The sequence below is a fragment of the Chanodichthys erythropterus genome, chromosome 17 (assembly GCF_024489055.1).
Source record: "Chanodichthys erythropterus isolate Z2021 chromosome 17, ASM2448905v1, whole genome shotgun sequence".
Classification (NCBI taxonomy): domain Eukaryota; kingdom Metazoa; phylum Chordata; class Actinopteri; order Cypriniformes; family Xenocyprididae; genus Chanodichthys; species Chanodichthys erythropterus.
Window position 1 is genome coordinate 33,655,037 of NC_090237.1, and position 22,077 is coordinate 33,677,113.

The 22,077-nt window shown below is 41.5% G+C and overlaps 1 protein-coding gene across 1 annotated transcript in view; it reads right to left on the bottom strand.

The window, feature by feature from the left end:
* The window catches only part of LOC137004767 (cyclin-dependent kinase-like 1), a 202,512-nt gene that overhangs the window by 70,342 nt on the left and 110,093 nt on the right, over positions 1-22,077 (bottom strand). The window lies entirely within an intron of this gene.

Here is a 22,077-nt window from a genome sequence, read left to right on the forward strand (position 1 = left end):
CATGATTTCAGAAACAACACATTCCAGCGGATAGATCGCCTCTTATTTAACACAGACCTACAAATTTCTTATCAAATGGAGATGTTTCTTTCTTGTAGGTACAGTTATTCGCAGAGTTTAAATTAATTTTTGAGTTGTTTCAGAAAGATTCTCGCAGAGAGACAGCTGAAAGCGCACCCTGTTTTTATTTATTCTATTTTACAAAAGTCGCCTACAAGGTGTTGTTGTTATTATGAGCATAAATATAAAATAAAATTTAAAAAAGTAGACCATTTGTAGTCTTGCACTAATCTGTAGGCTATCGCCAAAAATGACGAAATGTCTATTTTAAGCTGTTTCAGCTGTCATGAGGAAAAAATCCATCAGAACGCGCCGGCGCATTCGTCGGCCAGAGGGATAAAAATGTAGCCAGTTTAGTTTCATATTTATATTTAAATTTTGGGCTATAGCGTAATACTATTTTTTTTTTTAAATGTCACATGTTGATTATGAAAAGTGAATAGCATGACGGATGCGCAATGTCGGGAGACATGCAGCGGGTTAGACATAAGTTTGACCACTTCATTAAGTTTTGTTTTATAGTAAGTCTTTCTTTAAAGTAAATTTCGTTTTGTAGAAATTGTATCTTAATTTCAATCAATGTTTCATCAACCAATTGCCTATATTTAATAAATAGGAAGAAAACCAAGAACGTCGGGTGTAGAATGGATTGCGTAACAAACGAATCCATGTTTCCGCGGCCTTTGAATAAGGCTGAAGCAATATTCTGTTTTTATTAAATTTCTTAAATACATGTCTTTATTACTTAATTAATTGATAAGATATTTTTGGGTCTAACAATATATTTTAGCTGGTCTAAATTCTAAGTTAGACACAAATTTGCGCTATATAAGGTTCCCTTCTAGACGAGCGTGTAAATTGCTGTTTCGGTCGCAAATTTTCAGTAATTTCGATCGGTGCATCAAATGATGTAGGCGTAAACTAAATTCATGTAGTTTCAGTAAAAGAATAAAGAAATAACTAAACTTATTTGCTATAGGCTACATTTGGAAAAGAACTTCAGACATTCCGATAGCTGACCATTAGCAGAGCTGGCGATGAGGTGTTTGGGCAATATATAATAATATAAATAACAATAATAATGTCTCAGCAAAGACCGAACATATTTATTTGTCTCGGCACACGACCGCAACAGTAACACAGCGTATCAAGGCTTGCTGTTGTCTTGGCTACCTTACAAACGGCGATGGAAACAACAGTGATGAATTTTTCCTCCTTTTGTGGTAATTTAGCACTCAAAAAAATGATTCAGGCCCTTCATAGATATGACACATTTAAATTTAATTCACTTTACTTAAACATATCTAATTAGGAGTAATACGTATTTATATTTAATGAGTCTAACATAAAATATTTAAATAGTTTAATCTATGAAATTTATTTAAATTTGACCAACTAAATTTAATTACATTTGGGAAATGGAAGTGCACTCAAAAAAATGATACATTGTATTTACTTAATTTTTTTATGTCAACAGGTTCCACGTAACTTGGTTATGTTGCATGTAATTAAGATTATTGGTTTCAGTTAACTTACATTTATTACATAAGGTTAACTCAATGCCATTTAGTTGAATCAGGCAGAGGTGGGAAGTCCAGGGGTCAGAGAGTAAAATTCCTGCCATATTTTTATTCCACCACTGAAGCATTAATGAGATAAATAAGTGTTTAATTGAGTGATGATTGAGCATTATTGAAGACACCTGATGAAAACAAGCAGAATCACCAAAGGAGAAAATCACAATTTTTAAGACACCATCGTGGAGATGAGGGTTTGCTTTAGTTGAGCTCTTGATCCTTGTCTTTTTAGTATTAGATATTGATTGGGCAGTTTTAACTGCATTAAAACCAACCAGACAAGCAAAGTCAAAAGATGATCAGGTGGTGTTGGTTATGTTTTCACATAATCATTATTTGATCTGAACTCATTTAGATTCCAATCTCTGAGTTAGATTTACATTATTGATTACCGCAGCACTGTGATTCTACAGCAGAATATCAACTTTATCAATGCAAATTTTTTTTTTAAAGTTCAATCAAAATTAATCCATGCCTCCCATCATGCATTGCTGCATGAATAAATTATGAGCTGAATTGTTTTAGTAATTTTCTTTATTCTCACTATTTAAATTTTGCTGTTTTTCTGTGACTTTTTAGTAGCTTGTTTTCTAATGTTCAGAGTTGATCTGTTGATCAGAATATGTTGCTTGTCACAGTCATTGAGATTCATACGCTGATTCTTGATGTCTGTGTGTGCCTAAAGTAAAGCTTTTTTTTTTGTGATAAGGACAACATCTCTAAAAAAATATATATATATTTTGATAAAGCTGATCTTCTGCTATAGAATCACAGTGCTGCTGTAATCAATAATGTAAATCTAACTCAGAGATTGGGCTCTAAATGAGTTCAGATCAAATAATGATTATGTGAAAACATAACCAACACCACCTGATCATCTTTTAACTTTGCTTGTCTGGTTGGTTTTAATGCAGTTAAAACTGCCCAATCAATATCTAATATTAAAAAGACAAGGATCAAGAGCTCAACTAAAGCAAACCCTCATCTCCACGATGGTGTCTTAAAAATTGTGATTCCTTTTCAGTCGGTCACGTTCGACGTACGTCAGTAGTGACCGACGAATTGGGATATCGCTTAGAGAGCCCTATCATCTTCGTGTAAACTAAAACAAGCCAATGGAATTGGCGTGCGATATTTGCATAATGCGCACCGCCCCCGACAGGTGTATATAAATAGGAAGCAGATGCAATCGCACTCTGTCTTTCGCTTCGGAGCCATTCACTGGTGTCCTGTTTTAGAAGACTCCTTTCTTCGTTTGTTTTATTCTAAAACATTGCCTCAGAAGAGGATTTACAGCGAGCTTTCAGTGCTGGTGAAAGGGCACGTTCAGCGAGGTCGCGAGTCTCCGAGGAGCTGAGCTATAAGCTCGAAAACTGCTGTTTTCACAGCAACACAAAGAGTGTGTGCGTGTGTAGCGATTTGGGCCGGTTCCTCGGTGTGTCAGGGAGTGGTGTACCTGACACATCGCGTCGCTCCCTGGGTGCTTCAGCACGAGTGAGTTGACTTCCCCTTCTAAAAGAGCTTTACAGACGAACCCTGACAGTATGTCATTTCGTCTGTGCGTTAATGGGTGCGGTCGTTCCCTGGTCCCTGCTGATGGGCACAATCGTTGCATCTCGTGTTTGGGCATTCTGCACGCTGAAGCAGCTTTTGTGGATGGTTCATGTTCCCATTGCGGGAACATGACTATCGCGATGCTGAAGTTGAGACTCTCCTTCCTGAAGTCTCAGGAAGCGGGGGTCCCCTCTCCTATGCCGCGTACGACCGTTTTTTCCGGCCCCGGGAACCGGAATGACGGTACGGCGCTGTATAGGAAGGGTGACCGGAGGATTACGGTCAGGGCTTCCCCGCCGAGCGGAAACGCTCCTCGGGCCCCTGCCGCCTCATCAGCACCGCAACCCATCGTGCCACCGTTGGTTTCCGCTGGGCCCTCTACGGACTGTCCAGCCGTTACCTTTGGTGTGCTGGCGGCGGATCGGATGTCGATCGCTGCATCGGAAGGTGAGCCTGAGTCCTCGGGGGAGGATTCGGACGCGCTGCCGCCCGGGACGGTAGCGTTGCCAGAGTCGGATCCCGAGCTCACGGCTGTGCTCTCCCGGGCCGCCTTGTGCGTCGGGCTTGAGTGGAACCCTCCACCCTGTCCCGGCCCATCTCGGTTGGACGATTGGTACTTGGCGGGGGGTCGCGCTGGTCAAATCCAGCGTCCCGCCCCAATGCCTTTCTTCCCGGAAGTACACGATGAGGTGACCAGGTCTTGGCAAGCTCCGCATGGGGCTCGTACAGGGCCTGGTCACTCGTCTGCCTTCACCTCCCTGGACGGCGGGCTAGCCAGGGGGTACGCGAAGATCCCGCCAGTCGAGCGGTCTGTTGCGACGCAGTTGTGTCCAACGGCCGCTGGCTGGCGCGGTGAGCCGCGTCTCCCGTCCCAGGCCTGTGAACTCTCAGCCGGTCTGACTGAGAAAGCTTACAGTGCCTGTGGGCAGGCTGCCTCTGCCCTGCACGCGATGGCCCTTTTGCAGGTCTATCAGGCAAAAGCGCTGTCGCAGATGCCCCAGGAAGGTCCTGACCAACAGCTGCTTGGGGAGCTGCGCGCTGCCACTGACCTTGCCCTCCGGGCAACGAAGGTGACAGCGCGTTCTGTTGGCCAGGCGATGTCTACTTTGGTAGCCCAGCAACGCCACCTCTGGCTGACCTTGGCAGACATGAGGGAGACCGACAAACATCGGTTCCTGGATTCCCCCGTGTCTCCGGTCGGCCTTTTCGGCGACGCGGCGGAGAACTGTGCCCAACAGTCCTCCGCTGCACAGAAGCAGGCTGAGGCTATCAGACATGTCATGCCACGGCGGTCCGCTGCTGCCTCCACCCAGCCGCCCGTGGCTCAGCCTCAGCCCGCTCGTCGCCGAGGGCGCCCGCCTGCGTCTTCCTCCGCCCCTGCTAAGTTGGCAAAGCAGCAGCCTACACCAGCCAAACAGCAGGGTGCCGGGCGCGGACGTGGTGCCCAGCCCGTCTCTGCCAGCCAGGTGGCAAGCGGTCGGGGAAAACTCGGCCCTGAGACGGGCGACCTGGAGCGGAAGGTTCCTGCCCTTTGGGAGAGTATTCCATCTGCTCTCCCACCCCCAGAGGAGGGCCGGGGGGGATTTTGTGGCGGCTGTCCATCTACCGCCGCTGGCTCTCCGGAGTCCAGCGGTACCCACTTTGCCACAAAAAGAGCAGTTTCCTCAAACTCCAGGTCACAACAAGGGGTGTCTGCCAGTGTGCCAGGCTCCGCCTCGCTGCTGTCAGCTCCCTCCCCATTCGCCAGCAGGTGGCAGTGTGTTGGTGCAGACCGCGTCCCGTGCGCAGTCTCCCATGCACACTGCTGCCTCGCAGAGTCCGACCCCACTCCGGGCCGCCCTCAAGCCGTCCGAGTCGGGTCTCTCTCTGCCTTGCTGCCCCACCCCCGGTGCGTCTGTGGTGCCTTTGGTCCCGCTGGCTCAGTGTCTGGAAGCGTGGAGCACGCTCCCCAGCCTGTCCAGTTGGCTCATTCGTACTATCAGACTCGGCTATGCGATTCAGTTCGCCCGGCGTCCCCCGGTCTTCAGGGCTGTCCACTTCACTCCGGTGTCGTTGGACAGTGCTCCTGTTCTCCGGGTGGAGATTGCTGTCCTCCTGGCGAAGGGTACAATCAAGCCGGTCCCTCCAGCCGATATGAAGTCGGGGTTTTACAGCCCCTACTTCATTGTACCGTAAAAGGGCGGTGGGCTACGGCCAATCCTGGACCGTCCCCAGGATTGGTTTGCAGCAATAGACCTGAAGGACGCATACTTTCATGTCTCGATTCTGCCTCGACGCAGACCCTTCCTAGGTTGGTCTGCGTTCGAGGGTCGGGCATGTCAGTACAAAGTCCTACCCGACATGGTTGTAGCTCCCAACCGGTTGGGTCTTCAGGTCAACTGGGACAAGAGCAAACTCGCCCCCGGGTAGAGGATCTCTTGTTTCGGTCTCGAGCTAGACTCGGTCGCACGGACTGCGTGTCTCACCGAGGTGCGCGTCCAGTCGGTGTTGAACTGCCTGAGCTCGCTCAAGTGCAGGACAGCGGCTCCACTGAAAGATTTTCAGAGGCTCCTGGGGCATATGGCATCTGCAGCCGCGGTAACGCCGCTCGGATTGCTTCATATGAGACCGCTTCAACACTGGCTCCGCGGCCGGGTCCCGAGATGGGCGTGGCAGTGCGGCACGCTCCGTGTCCCCGTGACACCGAGCTGCCGTCGCACCCTTGTCCGGTGGTTGGACCCTTCGTTCCTGTGGGCCGGAGTACCCCTCGAACGAGTGTCCAGGCACGCTGTGGTCTCCACAGATGTCTCTGCCACGGGATGGGGGGCCACGTACAACGGGCATGCAGTGACAGGTCTTTGGACGGGGCCTCAGCTGCATTGGCATACCAATTGCCTCGAGTTGCTAGCGGTCCGTCTTGCGCTGGCCCGCTTCAAGGAGCTGTTGTCAGGCAAGCACGTTCTAGTCCGCTCACTAAGCATTGCGGCCGTTGCGTACACCTACCGTCAAGGTGGTCTACGCTTCCGTCGCATGTTGCAACTCGCCCGCCATCTCTTGTTGTGGAGTCAGAAGGATCTGAGGTCCCTTCGGGCCACTCGTGTCTCAGGTGTGCTCAACCGTGCAGCCGACGAGCTGTCACGGCAGCATCTACTTGCGGGCGAGTGGCGGCTCCACCCCCAGGCGGTCCAGCTGATTTGGCAGCGGTTCGGCGAGGCCCAGGTAGTCCTGCTTGCCTCCCCGGAAACTGCCCTCCGCCAGTGGTTTTATTCCCTGACCGGCGGCACGCTCGGCACGGATGCCCTGGCACACAGCTGGCCCCCGGGTCTGCGCAAACATGCGCTTCCCCCAGTGAGCCTTCTCGCACTATTCATGTGCAAGGTCAGGGAGGACGGGGAGCAGGTTCTGTTAGTGGCTCCGTACTGGCCCACTCGGACCTGATTCTCAGACCTCATTCTCCTCGTGACAGCACCTCCCTGGCCGATTCCTCTGAGGAAGGACACCCTGACTCAGAGACGGGGCACCCTGTGGCACCCGCCTCCCGATCTGTGGAACCTCCACGTGTGGTCCCTGGACGGGATGCGGAGGTTCTGAGTGATCTCCCGCAAGCGGTCGTAGACACCATCACTTCCGCTAGAGCTCCTTCTACTAGGAATCTCTACGCGCTGAAGTGGAACCTGTTCGTCGAATGGTGCGCCTCTCGCCGAGAGGACCCCCGGTCATGTTCGGTCGGATCCGTGCTTTCCTTTCTGCAAGATGGGTTGGAGCGAAGGCTGTCTCCCTCCACCCTCAAGGTGTATGTTGCCGCCATTGCCGCACATCACCATGCAGTTGAGGGTAAGTCCCTGGGGAAACACGATCTGATCGTCAGATTCCTGAGGGGGCCAGGAGACTGAATCCTCCTCGCCCTTCCTCCGTACCCTCTTGGGATTTGACCCTGGTTCTCACAGCTCTCCGGGGTCATCCCTTCGAACCTTTGCAATCAGTCGACCCGAAACTAATGTCTCTTAAGACGGTTCTTCTGGTTGCATTGGCTTCCCTGAAGAGGGTAGGGGATCTGCATGCATTTTCGGTCGACGAAACGTGCCTAGAATTCGGGCCCGGTGCTTCTCACGTCATCCTGAGACCCCGGCCTGGATACGTGCCCAAGGTTCCTACCACTCCCTTCAGAGATCAGGTAGTGAACCTGCAAGCGCTGCCCTCGGAGGAGGCAGACCCAGCCCTAGCTTTGCTCTGTCCCGTCCGCGCTCTGTGCGTTTACGTGGACAGAACGCGAAGCTTTAGGACCTCAGATCAGCTCTTCATCTGTTACGGAGGCCAGCAGAAGGGAAAGGCTGTCTCCAAGCAGAGGATGGCCCACTGGATAGTGGATGCCATCGCCTTGGCGTACGAATCCCAGGGCGTGCCTTGCCCGCTCGGGTTGAGAGCCCACTCCACCAGAGGGGTGGCCTCTTCCTGGGCGCTGGCTCAGGGCGCCTCGCTGACAGATATCTGTAGAGCTGCGGGCTGGGCGACACCTAACACGTTCGCTAGGTTTTATAGCCTACGTGTAGAGCCGGTATCCTCGCGTGTACTCGCATCCACTAGTCGGTAGACGTGTTGTACCCACTCTAAGTGTCGGCTTGCAATGCCATTCCCGCCACTGGCCGGATACGTGCATACTTCACTCCAGTCGTGTTCCCCGCTTGGCGAACCCTGTCGAGTTCCTCCGCCTCCCCCTTCGGCTCGGACATTGCGGAGTGTCTGATGCCAGGCCTACATCCGTCGCTGACGCTGTCTGTTGGCTGGGGCCCATATGTCGTGACCCCTCTACGTGAGCGGTCCCATATGTGTATTTTCCACGGTTTGAAACTCCCTACGGGCCGAGTCCGTGTCTTTCCCTTAGCAGAGCCAGCTCTGCTGTCACCTGTCAGATGAGTCTCCCCCTAACCAGGTGGAGCCATCCCAGGGACTCCATATGCGTACTGCCCCCCCGGGCCAGTCCATGTGTGTATTCCCACGTAAACTCCTCCCCCATTGGGTAGGTAGTGGTTTCCGCAGCGTCCCTTACGGGTTCGCTTCCCCAGTGTGTCTAGTTTACTTAGTGGGTAGTGGTTAGACAGCAGTAGACTCTCTCGGTGTAAGCTCGCCCCCTTCACCGCCAGCCGGTGCCATGGGCTGCTGAGCTTGTGCTGGGCACTGGAAGGGGTTTCGTAACTGTGGCGCTTTAGTTGGGATCCCAATTCGTCGGTCACTACTGACGTACGTCGAACGTGACCGACTGAAAGGGAACGTCTCGGTTACGTATGTAACCCTCGTTCCCTGAAGGAGGGAACGGAGACGTACGTCCCGTCGCCACAGTTTCTGTACCCTCGCTGTAGTGCGGACACCAGTTGTCTCCTCAGCGAAAAACAGAGTGCGATTGCATCTGCTTCCTATTTATATACACCTGTCAGGGGCGGTGCGCATTATGCAAATATCGCACGCCAATTCCATTGGCTTGTTTTAGTTTACACGAAGATGATAGGGCTCTCTAAGCGATATCCCAATTCGTCGGTCACTACTGACGTACGTCTCCGTTCCCTCCTTCAGGGAACGAGGGTTACATACGTAACCGAGACGTTTTCTCCTTTGGTGATTCTGCTTGTTTTCATCAGGTGTCTTCAATAATGCTCAATCATCACTCAATTAAACACTTATTTATCTCATTAATGCTTCAGTGGTGGAATAAAAAATATTTACTCTCTGACCCCTGGACTTCCCACCTCTGCCTGATTCAACTAAATGGCATTGAGTTAACCTTATGTAATAAATGTAAGTTAACTGAAACCAATAATCTTAATTACATGCAACATAACCAAGTTACGTGGAACCTGTTGACATAAAAAAATTAAGTAAATACAATGTATCATTTTTTTGAGTGCACTTCCATTTCCCAAATGTAATTAAATTTAGTTGGTCAAATTTAAATAAATTTCATAGATTAAACTATTTAAATATTTTATGTTAGACTCATTAAATATAAATACGTATTACTCCTAATTAGATATGTTTAAGTAAAGTGAATTAAATTTAAATGTGTCATATCTATGAAGGGCCTGATTGCCATCGATACAGGCATCGAAAGGTATTTTACACTATATTTACACTATAAGTGTGATAAAGGCATGATAAATTCTCTATTATAGATCAGATAAAGGTAGCCTATACATTCACGTCATATATGCCAACAAAATGTCGTTTTAACGACATAACATCTCGTTATTACGAGAAAAGATGTCTTAACAACATAACATCTCGTTATTACGAGAAAAGATGTCTTAACGACATAATTGAGGGGGAAAAAAATATAATCCACGAGGCAATATTTTATTGGCTCCTTACAAACTTACAAAGTTTTGGCCTTGATCGAAGGTATATCCACTGTCATTCCCCCACGGCTATTTTAAATAATAGTTTTACGTTTTCATATGCATATTTCATATTAATTATACTGGATTATAACTCAACCATTATAATCATCTGCCAAATTTATCCTCGATAATTCCATGTTGTTTTGGTTGAGTTTAATGATAATGCTGTCCTAAACCTATAGCGGACAAAAACATAACAGACTCAAAGCCCTAAAGAGTGAGCACACGCTTTCGACATGCACTTTTGAGAACACTAAGGAAAGAGCGCGTTCTCTTCGCCTGATGGACACTTCAAACACACGTTTGCACTGCCTGTTTGGTTTACCTGTTTAAACGTTCATAAAGAGCGTTTTGTCTGACTCAAAACGCACGTATTCGACGCCCATTTTTGTTATTATAAACGCACGTCAAAAGCGCGCGTTTTTTGTCACTCCAAAGCGCACGTCAAGAACGCGCGTTTTAATAGCAAATCACACGTCAAGAACGCGCGTTTTGGTACACAAAAACGCGCGTTCTTGACGCACGTTTTCTATGATACCAAAGCGCGCGTTAAGAACGCGCATTCTTAACGCAAATCACACGTCGAGGACGCGCGTTTTGCTGTCAAAACGCGCGCTTTTGACGCGTCAGTGTGCAATCAGACGTCCGACCAGGCGTTTGTGAGTACTTTGGCTTGCCATATTACAAAGCTCGCGCGCGCTGACATGTCATCTATGGCGTTCCGAATGGCTCAAATATATGACTTTGCAACATGCACTCGTCTCACTGAACGTCTCACTGACGTCTTAATTTTTTGCTATTAAATCCATTCATTTCAAGACGCAGACTAGGCGTAGACGTCACGCAGACGTCACGTAAATCACGTGTGGCAGTGAAGTGTAGAGTCAGATGTTCACGCGTGATTCACGTGTAGCAGTGAAGATATTTATTTATTTTTTCGCTAACACGGTCCTCACACGGCTCAGTGCAGTGTGTGAGCCAATGTATGGCGCTCCATTTGTATGGCGCGGGATCAGTGCCAAAATCAAACTTCCGTATGGCGTTCGGACGAGGTCAAAAATATGACGTTGCAACTTGCACTCGTCTCACTGAACGTCTCACTGACGTCTTAATTTTTTGCTATTAAATCCATTCATTTTAAGACGCAGACGAGGCGTAGACGTCACGCAGACGTCACGTAAATCACGTGTGGCAGTGAAGTGTTGAGTCAGACGTTCACGCGTGATTCACGTGTAGCAGTGAAGTTATTTATTTATTTTTTCGCTAACACGTATCAGAACACGGTCCTCACACGGCTCAGTGCAGTGTGTGAGCCAATGCAGTATTTACCTGCACTTCATTCACTGCTCTCAATGGACGTGACATCTCAGTCTGAATTGTAACGTGACGTCTGCGTCTGACTTTTTTATTTTTTTTGTCAGTTTTTAGTGCAACTTTTCCCCGGCAAACTCAATATACATTAATTACGTGCATATTAAATATACATATATTAATATATAACAATTTAGACTTTTTTTTTTTTTTTTTTACTTTTTTAAATTGTAAAAGTATAAAGATAACATAAAAAGTATAAAGCCTAAAAGCGAAGTTTGTGTTGCTCTTAGGTATACTCATGTCGTTTAGTTTAATGAAATCCGTTTTGAAATTTTTTACATTTGGGGGTTATTGTTTTTTTAATCTTTTTACATTTTTAATATAGCCTACATGCTTGATGGCCAACCCATCGATCGCAATCAGCTGCTAGATCTGAGACTGTTGCTGTAAATAATAATAAAATACATGGAAAAATGCATTATGCCTGATTAATGTTCAGTTTTTCAAGCACCTCTCTTCTTATATTTTACATTTAAAATATAAATTAGGATTCTAATATTATTTTATCATGTTTTCCTTTCTTTTTTAAAAAGAAAATGTTAGCTTTTATTCAGCAATAATGTTAAATTGATAAGATTTCTATATTTTGAATAATAATCTGCCAGTATTCATCAATCAATCCTGTAAAAATATAACAGAAAAATATTAAGCAGCACGATTTTTTCCGACGTTGACATTGAAGGATCATGCGTCAAAGACGACTGGAGTATGATGCTGAGAACTCAGCTTTGCATCTCAGAAATAAATATAAAGTATATTAAAATAGAAAACCATTATTTTAAATTGTAACAATATTATAATGACACTATAAACCAGACCCCGCCTCTTCAATATATAAATAAATAAAACCTTATATAAATGATTCACCAATTTTATTTGTTTGTTTATTTATTTATTTGTCGTGTCCTCGATCCTTATCGTTGCGTGAAATGAAAATAGAGCTAAACAACGACGCTGGCACTCGCTCACCAATAGATGGCGTCGTTGGCCCATGTTTAATTCATTTTATCCGACAACAGAAATAAATGATTGGGTGCTCATACAAGTATGTAAATAAATAAATAGTTTCAGTAGCCACAAGAAGAAAAGAAAACAGATAAGTTAACAAAGAAGTCATGAATAGAAGTAAAAACTACTGGAAAGAATTCTAGCAGCTGCATTATGGACTAACTTTAACTTGTTTATTGAAGATGCAGGACAACCAGATATCGTTGAGAAAAGATAAGTTTTTTTAAGCTTTATGATCAGTGGATTGTGTACCAAACAAGCAAAGATTAATTAAATAGGCTATATAAAGATGTGCGATAGAGACAAAAATGATATCTCGATATTTTCTGGGATTTTTAGCCATAACCATAATCTGAATATTTTTAGCCGAGTCTGTCTTTCTCTCTCTCTTTCCCAAACACAGCTGATGTGCAGCCACTACAATATTTCGGTTTTGTTTTTTAATGGCAAGGTGGTCAATTTCTTTTCGTTTCTTTAGTTAATTTAGAAATATTTTGGGAACATTCTATGTTTGTTAAAATCAAGTTTTTTTTTTTTTTTAAGGAACAACCGAGCGGCCAACCGCAGGAAGCACAATGAGAATATGTTTGATCAATTTAGCCTTCTTCACAAATCAACACGACTTGCATAAAATAATATTTATGGATGAGAAAAAAAAGAAAAGAAAAAAAAAAAACACGTCATGCATTTTACCATACTAATTTAAAAAAAAAAATACCCTAGATAAATGTGCGCTATTGATTAAAATAAATAAATAAATAAATAAATATAAAAAAACAAACAGAATGCGCATTTCGTCTCTGGCTTAAGAAGGAAGGCTTCACAAAAATGAACCGAGACTAAGCGAATAGTTGCCTCATTAATGGTAAAAATATCTATAAAATGCTTTAAATTACTACTTTAAAACGAAATAATTCAAATCGAAAACAAACTTATTAGCCTATGTAATCCGTAAAGTGGTGAATACATGTTAGAACAACTTTTTTATGATTTCTTCAAAGTATCCGTGAATATGTGGACAAGAAGCAATTGCATACAGAATTTTTTATATCATTTGTATAAATGTTTACTTTTTGGAATAAAAAGCTATAATAAGAAAGGTAAAAAGCACTTAATTGCTAATTAAACATAATTGAGGATAAGTGTAAACAATAATAGAGAATGAAAGGGTATAATAAAGCTCAAACTAGTGTATGGAATGTGCTGGAAACCCTTGCAGCAAACGCAGACGTCACGTAGAGGTCACGTCCAGGCAGTCGAACTGTAATGTGGCAGACGCAGACGTCACGTTCGGCAGACGCAGACGTCACGTTCAGTGAGACGAGTGCATGTTGCAACGTCATATATTTGAGCCACTCAGAACGCCATAGGCTGCGTTCCAGTCCAGTATTAGACACACACTCGCAAACTTCCCTAAACACTTCCCCTCCGGGGAATCCCTGCCGCCATTTTGAAGTGCGTTCCACTTCGCGAAGTGGACGAGGGAAGTTTATGGACAGACCCTTGCTCCCTCGATTTTGACCGAGGGAGCGAGTCTACTTCATATGTACACTTCAGGCAGCTTCATAACCCACAATGCAACAAGATTATGACATCACCGCATATCACGTTTAATTTACTCCACCACAAACAACTCTATGATATTTTAATTATTTTTTAAAACATTTAAAACACACATATATACATATAGAATGCTGTATTAAACAATTTTTAAGGGGACAAAATAAATAATAAATCAGCTCCATTGCGAATTCCAAGTGATGAAGGGCTTAGGACGTTCCAGTTCAGCCCATTGCAAGGTTCTGCCAGAAGTGGGCACTCGTGCAACGTAAGCAATGACGTACATCCGAGTCAACGAGACCGAGTGAAGTTAGCGAGGGAAGGGCATTTAAAAACTGAACTGGAACGCAGCCATAGTCTATGGCGTTCGGACGAGCTCATTAATATGACGTTGCAACATGCACTCGTCTCACTGAACGTCACGTCTGCGTCTGCCGAACGTGACGTCTGCATCTGCCGAACGTGACGTCTGCGTCTGCCGAACGTGACGTCTGCGTCTGCCACATTACAGTTCGACTGCCTGGACGTGACGTCTACGTGACGTCTGCTTTGCTGCAAGGGTTTCCAGCACATTCCATACACTAATTAGAGCTTTATTATACCTATTCATTCTCTATTATTGTTTACACTTATCCTCAATTATGTTTAATTAGCAATTAAGTGCTTTTTACCTTTCTTATGTATAGCTTTTTATTCCAAAAAGTAAACATTTATACAAATGATATAAAAAATTCTGTATGCAATTGCTTCTTCCACATATCCACGACTTCGGTAAAGTTGGTTTTATATTCGCACATTCGCACATCCGTATTCAATAGCCTTGTTAATCACACTATATTGGACATTCAGTGGACATTCACAAGTAAATATGCCATTAAAACAATGCTTGCCTATTTTGATCGACTGTGAAAAATGTTGTAAGTTGACAATCGTTGGTTGTCAATATCATGTCGCTGCTTAAAATTTGCAAACATTAATTTATTGCACATTTATTGGAAAGTCTGAATTTATCAGAAGTCTGAATGTGCGAATATAAAACCAACTTTACCAAAGTATATCCACGGATGTTTTGAAGAAATCATAAAAAAGTTGTTCTAGCATGTATTCACCACTAGGAGTCTCTAGACCAACACCAAAAGAACGAATGTTTAAACACTGCTATATTATGGGCTAATTTTACTAAAATAAACAATATTTGCAATCTTTTATTTTGGAGTTGTAATATTTAGATTTATAGTTTCGCCAAAGTGATTGACAGGCGATCTGTTAGAATACTATAAAACATTTACACCTCAAAAGACAAAAGCGAGCACATTTTATTATTATTTTTTGTTTTTATTTATTTATTTATTTAGCCTAAATGTTTTTGAGGATGCATCAAAACATTTATTTGTATCAACAGGTGCAGAAAACCCGGTGTTCTGTCGATTTGTCCTACCCTATCAGATTTTCCCTATCTCCCACTAAAACAGTGGGTAGTACAATTCGACAACGAAAAATGCTAGGCTACTTTAAAGTTATGGTTTATTAACGTCAACACCTACCACAACCCTAAACATACCCTTACAGAAATGCAAATACAATAATTATGTGTTATATTTGCGGTTGTAGCTAGAAGGTATACAGGTACATGGAACCAACAATAAATATTTTTTTTTATACCAATTGCGTTTTTATTGAAGTCTACACCTACCCCAACCCTTCCCTCACAGTAATGCAGATACATTAAATGTTGTTTAGCATGAGAAAAAGGACGCAATATTAATGTGCGCATGCGCAGTAAACCCTGGTCGGAAAATCTGAATGGTAGGATAAAATGTCAGGACACTTGTTGAGAATTAAAATTTTAGAGCCAGGGGTTCTCTTTCAATTCTTCCATGTTTTAACATCACACATAAACAAAATAACCTTTCACATTCATTCATGTGCTGTAACTAAAAGAGATGATGGATCACTTCACGTGCTGCTTGTGCCTTTGGCTCTAGTCACCAAACTGTGGGTCTATATTTATTGTCTATTTATTGCATTTTTACCAAAATTTTAAGCTGACACTTTGTTTTATACTCAGTAACGTGCTTTGTTCCGCAATGCATTTACCCTGTATGGCATGTGACTTGTCGGACATAGCAAAAGTAGGCTTTGTTTTTGTGAAAGGTAATTTGTGTACAACTTATTTGCAAATGAGGGGAAACTAAAGTGTTTAGCACCTGCAGGAAAACAGGGAATGATATATGAACATTTGTTGAAATTGTTCTAAAAATTCAATAGTTCATTTTTTAAACGTAAACGAATGCATTACAAGTTTTTGATTACGTAGAATAACTGGCTGTAAAAAGACAAAGTTCCTGACTGACAAAGTAGAAAATGCTTCGGTACACTTCATACAAGTGATTTTTTACAGTTGTCTGCCATTTCCAACATTACCAATTGCTTATGTCATGTTGCTCAAAAAGTACTGGTTTTCTGTTGAATAGTGTATTAGTTATATTGGATGTGCCTTATGTTCCTTGTCTTGTTGCGTACAATTTCCAATAAAAAAGTATCCTATTTTAATTTGGACATTTTCCTCCTCTTCCCCCTGTGTGTTTTTTTTAAAGTTGCATTCTGTGTGCATCGCCACCTAATGTGTTGTTATCACAGAAAAACATGCATGCATTTTCTTTTCTTTTTTTAATTCTTCTTTTTTGGCTTTAACACTAGAACCGCCAGAGGTCGCTGTATTCCTAAAACTGCCAGCGGGTAAATTTTACATTACAACTATATTTATATGGCCAAATAACATATTATTTCACTGTATTATGCCACTGTCTTCACAAAGAAGTTTATTTATGTTATAAATGCTTGGAAATAATATTTAACGTTTTCAATCAAGTCCATTCATTATTTGTAGCATGCAAGCCACCCATGCAGCTTTGTTACTACAAAGTGCCTACTTTCAATTTTATGATAAAATATATAGGCCTAGAATAAAAGTGTTTTTACGCTCTTTAATTTGAGACAATTCGCCAGGATGAATCAATGACGTTTTCTTCTAATATTTGCAGCAAAAAATAAACATGAATATCTGAATGCATGTTAAAAAAAATCAGAACAATTTAATACGAACCACTGTCTCATGCAATTGATCAGTCACTTTCAAAAAACGTGGCACTAATGCTGCTGTGTGATATTTGTACTGAATGAAAACAAGGGGATATTTGAATTATTTGTTAATAAACTAGTGTTTTCTGATTGTCACAAAGATGAATTTGACGATCTTGACTCATCTCCTCAACTGGACGTCCTTTAGATAAAAATGCTTCTTTACGGATTACATAGGCTAGGCTAATAAGAGTTTGTTTTCGATTTGAATTATTTCGTTTTAAAGTAGTAATTTAGAGCATTTATTTTTATCATCTATGAGGCAACTATTCGCTTAGTCTCAGTTCATTTTTGTGAAGACTTCCTTCTTAAGCCAGAGACGCGAAATGCGCATTCTGTTTGTTTTTTTTTATATTTATTTATTTATTTATTTAAATCAATAGTGCACATTTATCTAGGGTATTTTTTTTTTAATTAGTATGGTAAAATGCATGACTTGTTTTTTTTTCTTTTTTCTCATCCATAAATATTATTTTATGCAAGTCGTGTTGATTTGTGAAGAAGGCTAAATTGATCAAACATATGCTCATTGCGCTTCCTGCGGCTGGCCGCTCGGTTGTTCCTTAAAAAAAAAAACTTGATTTTAACAAACATAGAATGTTCCCAAAATATTTCTAAATTAACTAAAGAAACAAAAAGAAATTGACCACCTTGCCATTAAAAACAAAACTGAAATATTGTAATGGCTGCACATCAGCTGTGTTTGGGAAAGAGAGAGAGAAAGACAGACTCAGCTAAAATATAGTCTGATTATGGTTATGGCTAAAAATCCCAGAAAATATCGAGATATCATTTTTGTCTCTATCGCACACCTTTATATAGCCTATTCAATTAATCTTTTCTTGTCTGGTACACAATCCACTGATCATAAAGCTTAAAAAAACTTATCTTTTCTCAACGATATCTGGTTGTCCTGCATCTTCAATAAACAAGTTAAAGTTAGTCCATAATGCAGCTGCTAGAATTCTTTCCAGTAGTTTTTACTTCTATTCATGACTTCTTTGTTAACTTATCTGTTTTCTTTTCTTCTTGTGGCTACTGAAACTATTTATTTATTTACATACTTGTATGAGCACCCAATCATTTATTTCTGTTGTCGGATAAAATGAATTAAACATGGGCCAACGACGCCATCTATTGGTGAGCGAGTGCCAGCGTCGTTGTTTAGCTCTATTTTCATTTCACGCAACGATAAGGATCGAGGACACGACAAATAAATAAATAAACAAACAAATAAAATTGGTGAATCATTTATATAAGGTTTTATTTATTTATATATTGAAGAGGCGGGGTCTGGTTTATAGTGTTATTATAATATTGTTACAATTTAAAATAATGGTTTTCTATTTTAATATACTTTATATTTATTTCTGAGATGCAAAGCTGAGTTCTCAGCATCATACTCCAGTCGTCTTTGACGCATGATCCTTCAATGTCAACGTCGGAAAAAATCGGGCTGCTTAATATTTTTCTGTGATATTTTTACAGGATTGATTGATGAATACTGGCAGATTATTATTCAAAATATAGAAATCTTATCAATTTAACATTATTGCTGAATAAAAGCTAACATTTTCTTTTTAAAAAAGAAAGGAAAACATGATAAAATAATATTAGAATCCTAATTTATATTTTAAATGTAAAATATAAGAAGAGAGGTGCTTGAAAAACTGAACATTAATCAGGCATAATGCATTTTTCCATGTATTTTATTATTATTTACAGCAACAGTCTCAGATCTAGCAGCTGATTGCGATCGATGGGTTGGCCATCAAGCATGTAGGCTATATTAAAAATGTAAAAAGATAAAAAAAACAATAACCCCCAAATGTAAAAAATTTCAAAACGGATTTCATTAAACTAAACGACATGAGTATACCTAAGAGCAACACAAACTTCGCTTTTAGGCTTTATACTTTTTATGTTATCTTTATACTTTTACAATTTAAAAAAGTAAAAAAAAAAAAAAAAGTCTAAATTGTTATATATTAATATATGTATATTTAATATGCACGTAATTAATGTATATTGAGTTTGCCGGGGAAAAGTTGCACTAAAAACTGACAAAAAAAAATAAAAAAAAGTCAGACGCAGACGTCACGTTACAATTCAGACTGAGATGTCACGTCCATTGAGAGCAGTGAATGAAGTGCAGGTAAATACTGCATTGGCTCACACACTGCACTGAGCCGTGTGAGGACCGTGTTCTGATACGTGTTAGCGAGAAAATAAATAAATAACTTCACTGCTACACGTGAATCACGCGTGAACGTCTGACTCGACACTTCACTGCCACACGTGATTTACGTGACGTCTGCGTGACGTCTACGCCTCGTCTGCGTCTTAAAATGAATGGATTTAATAGCAAAAAATTAAGACGTCAGTGAGACGTTCAGTGAGACGAGTGCAAGTTGCAACGTCATATTTTTGACCTCGTCCGAACGCCATAATAGTCATCTGCGCGGATCAATGGACCGAGCCGCGCGACCGACTCGTCAGCGCAGTGCGGACGTGTTTTCTAGCGCCACCCAATGGGCAGCGCGGCGCGAGCTAGTCTCATCCAATAGTATCCAGCTGCAGACCCGCAGCACCAGTTTCAGAACCGCAGTTTCATGATGTCTACAGTATTTAACAACAATACTTTTTTTTACTTCATTTTTCTGTTCATATAGGCCTAATATGCATAAGATATCATGATGTACAAAGAGCAAAATTTTAAAACAGCCTATATGCTTAATGTCAATGAATGGATACAAACACAGTCATGTATAGGCTACTGCGAGAATAGGCTACAACTACGCCGTTTTTATTTTTAAATTATTTTCTCCACGTTTTAAATAGGCTGATACAATGACACAGAGTTTGAGAAGATTTTTTTTTTATTTATTAATTCAAACATATTGAATATACATGTGTAACATTTGACTGTATATTTGATCGTATTTTTCCTTCGTGTTCAAATTGTTACACATAATAGCTACTTACATTATGTAACGTAGGCTATTTAATGTCAAATAAAAATAACCATTAAAAAAAAAAAGCCTTGAACAAGTAAAACGTGTGTTGAAAACAAATAGGATATAAAACATTTCTAAAATAATAGGATTAAAACATATTTAAACTGCTCATAATAAAATAAAAACAAGCAAAAAACAAATAATCATCTTAAAACACTTAAAGATTATAAGCCCATATCATGGCATTTCTGCAGAAAACCCTGTCTTTTCATCCCTGAAAACAAAATGAATAAGTTTTATTAATATTTATTTAATATTAACACGATACATATCTTTGACAAATGCAAAAAAAATCTTTAATGATAAAATGTAAATGATTCAATAGCCTAGCAGACATAAATACATAAAATATATAAATATAAATTCGTTCACCACATCATGACAGAAATATCATACACTCACCATATACACCTTCTGATGTCTCATTGGCTTAAATGCATGTTTCACTTGGAATGATTTGGAATTATTAAATACATGTAGGCTTATATTTTGACATTAAATGCCCTTAAATGCCTCTGTGTCTTTATACTATTTGTCAGAAGTTCACAACATGAACATAAGGAAATAATATCACATACAGTCAAGGGAGACATTTTACTATATGGTTACACATTTATTAATATATTTTCAAAATGATATGGTTAAAAGTATTTGTTCACAGTTTATACAAATTAGTTCATGCCTTAACAAAACATAGTTTGCATTATCGATTAACTTGGTAATTAAAACTCCTCTTTGTACATCATGATATCTTATTAGGCCTATATGAACAGAAAAATGACTTTATTTAAAAGTATTGTTGTTAAATACTGTAGACATCATGAAACTGCGGTTCTGAAACTGGTGCTGCGGGTCTGCAGCTGGATACTGTTGGATGAGATTAGCTCGCGCCGCGCTGCCCATTGGGTGGCGCTAGAAAACACGTCCGCGCTGCGCTGACGAGTCGGTCGCGCGGCTCGGTCCATTGATCCGCGCAGATGACATGTCAGCGCGGCGCGAGCTTTGTAACACCCCGTTGCCTCGTACCACTTTTGGTGTGTTTGGCTTCCCATACAGTTGCTCTCCACCGACTGCGCTGACCAAAAGCACGATGGGAAACGACTTGCTGACGACACAGCTTAAAGCTTATTGGTTTAAACAACCGTGATGTATTGATCTGATTTAAAATGTTTGATTTTAAAACTGTAATATCATGTTTTTATGTGTAAAAATAATGTGTGAATATTCCCAAACTCTCTGACACAGTGATCTCTCTATGGGTTATGCGAACGTTGTCATTTATAAAAAAAAAATATAAAAACATGTCTATAATTAAAGTAAAAATAATTGATACAGATCTTTCGAATGGAAATAAATATCAAGTACTTTGGGTGTATGGTTCATTATGTTTATTTTCATATAAAAGCAACAGAACTTAAATTACATCCAGTTTATCAGCAACACAGCGCAGGAGTGTGAATCCCGCGATATCCGCCTTTGATCTCGTAGGTTCTGATCCACTACGAGAACAGAGAACTGTTCGTCTTGCCTGCACTTTTTTCACTCCTCCCCTCACTGCAGCCGCCTACTCTCGGCTGAACTTCAGGCCAGGCTAGGCGCATCTCAAACAAGCCTAATATATTCGGTTCCTGAAATATTCTGTTCCACTGGGTGGCGCTTACGCGAATATTCATGATATCCTCATTTTGTGGGCGTGTCCTTGAGAGAACCCGCAAGCGAATGGAACTGAAAATTAGTACACAAATTAGTCAACAGCAAGCGCTGCCAAGTGTCTGTCAAGAAACAGAAGAGTGTACAAAAGTATTCAGGGATTGTATTTGTTCAGTACAGTGTTGTTCAGTGCAAGATTTTAATGTTATTTAAGCTAACACGAAGTAAGGGAAAATACTTCTGCAATGCTTGTCCATTAAGTCAGCAGTAATGACTTTATGAACTTCTTTACTTGCAAGATTGATAATATTAGAGAGAAAATTATAAACATGCAACCGTCTACAGTTTCGCTTCAGACAGTGCACTGTAGTGTCCCTGAGGTAAAACTAGAATCATTCGCCGCTATAGGAGAGGAAGAATTATCTAAACTTATCAAATCATCAAAATCAACGACATGTATGTTAGACCCAATGCCGACTAAACTACTGAAAGAAATGCTTCCAGAGGTCGTAGGTCCACTTCTTGATATAATTAATTCATCTTTAACACTAGGACACATGCCAAAAACCTTTAAGCAGGCTATTATTAAACCTCTTATTAAAAAACCTCAACTAGATCCAAGAGATTTAGTAAATTACAGGCCAATCTCGAATCTACCTTTTATGTCAAAGATACTAGAAAAGGCAGTTTCAACACAACTGTGCTCCTTTTTTAGAAAGAAATGGAATCTGTGAGGATTTCCAGTCAGGATTTAGACCATACCATAGT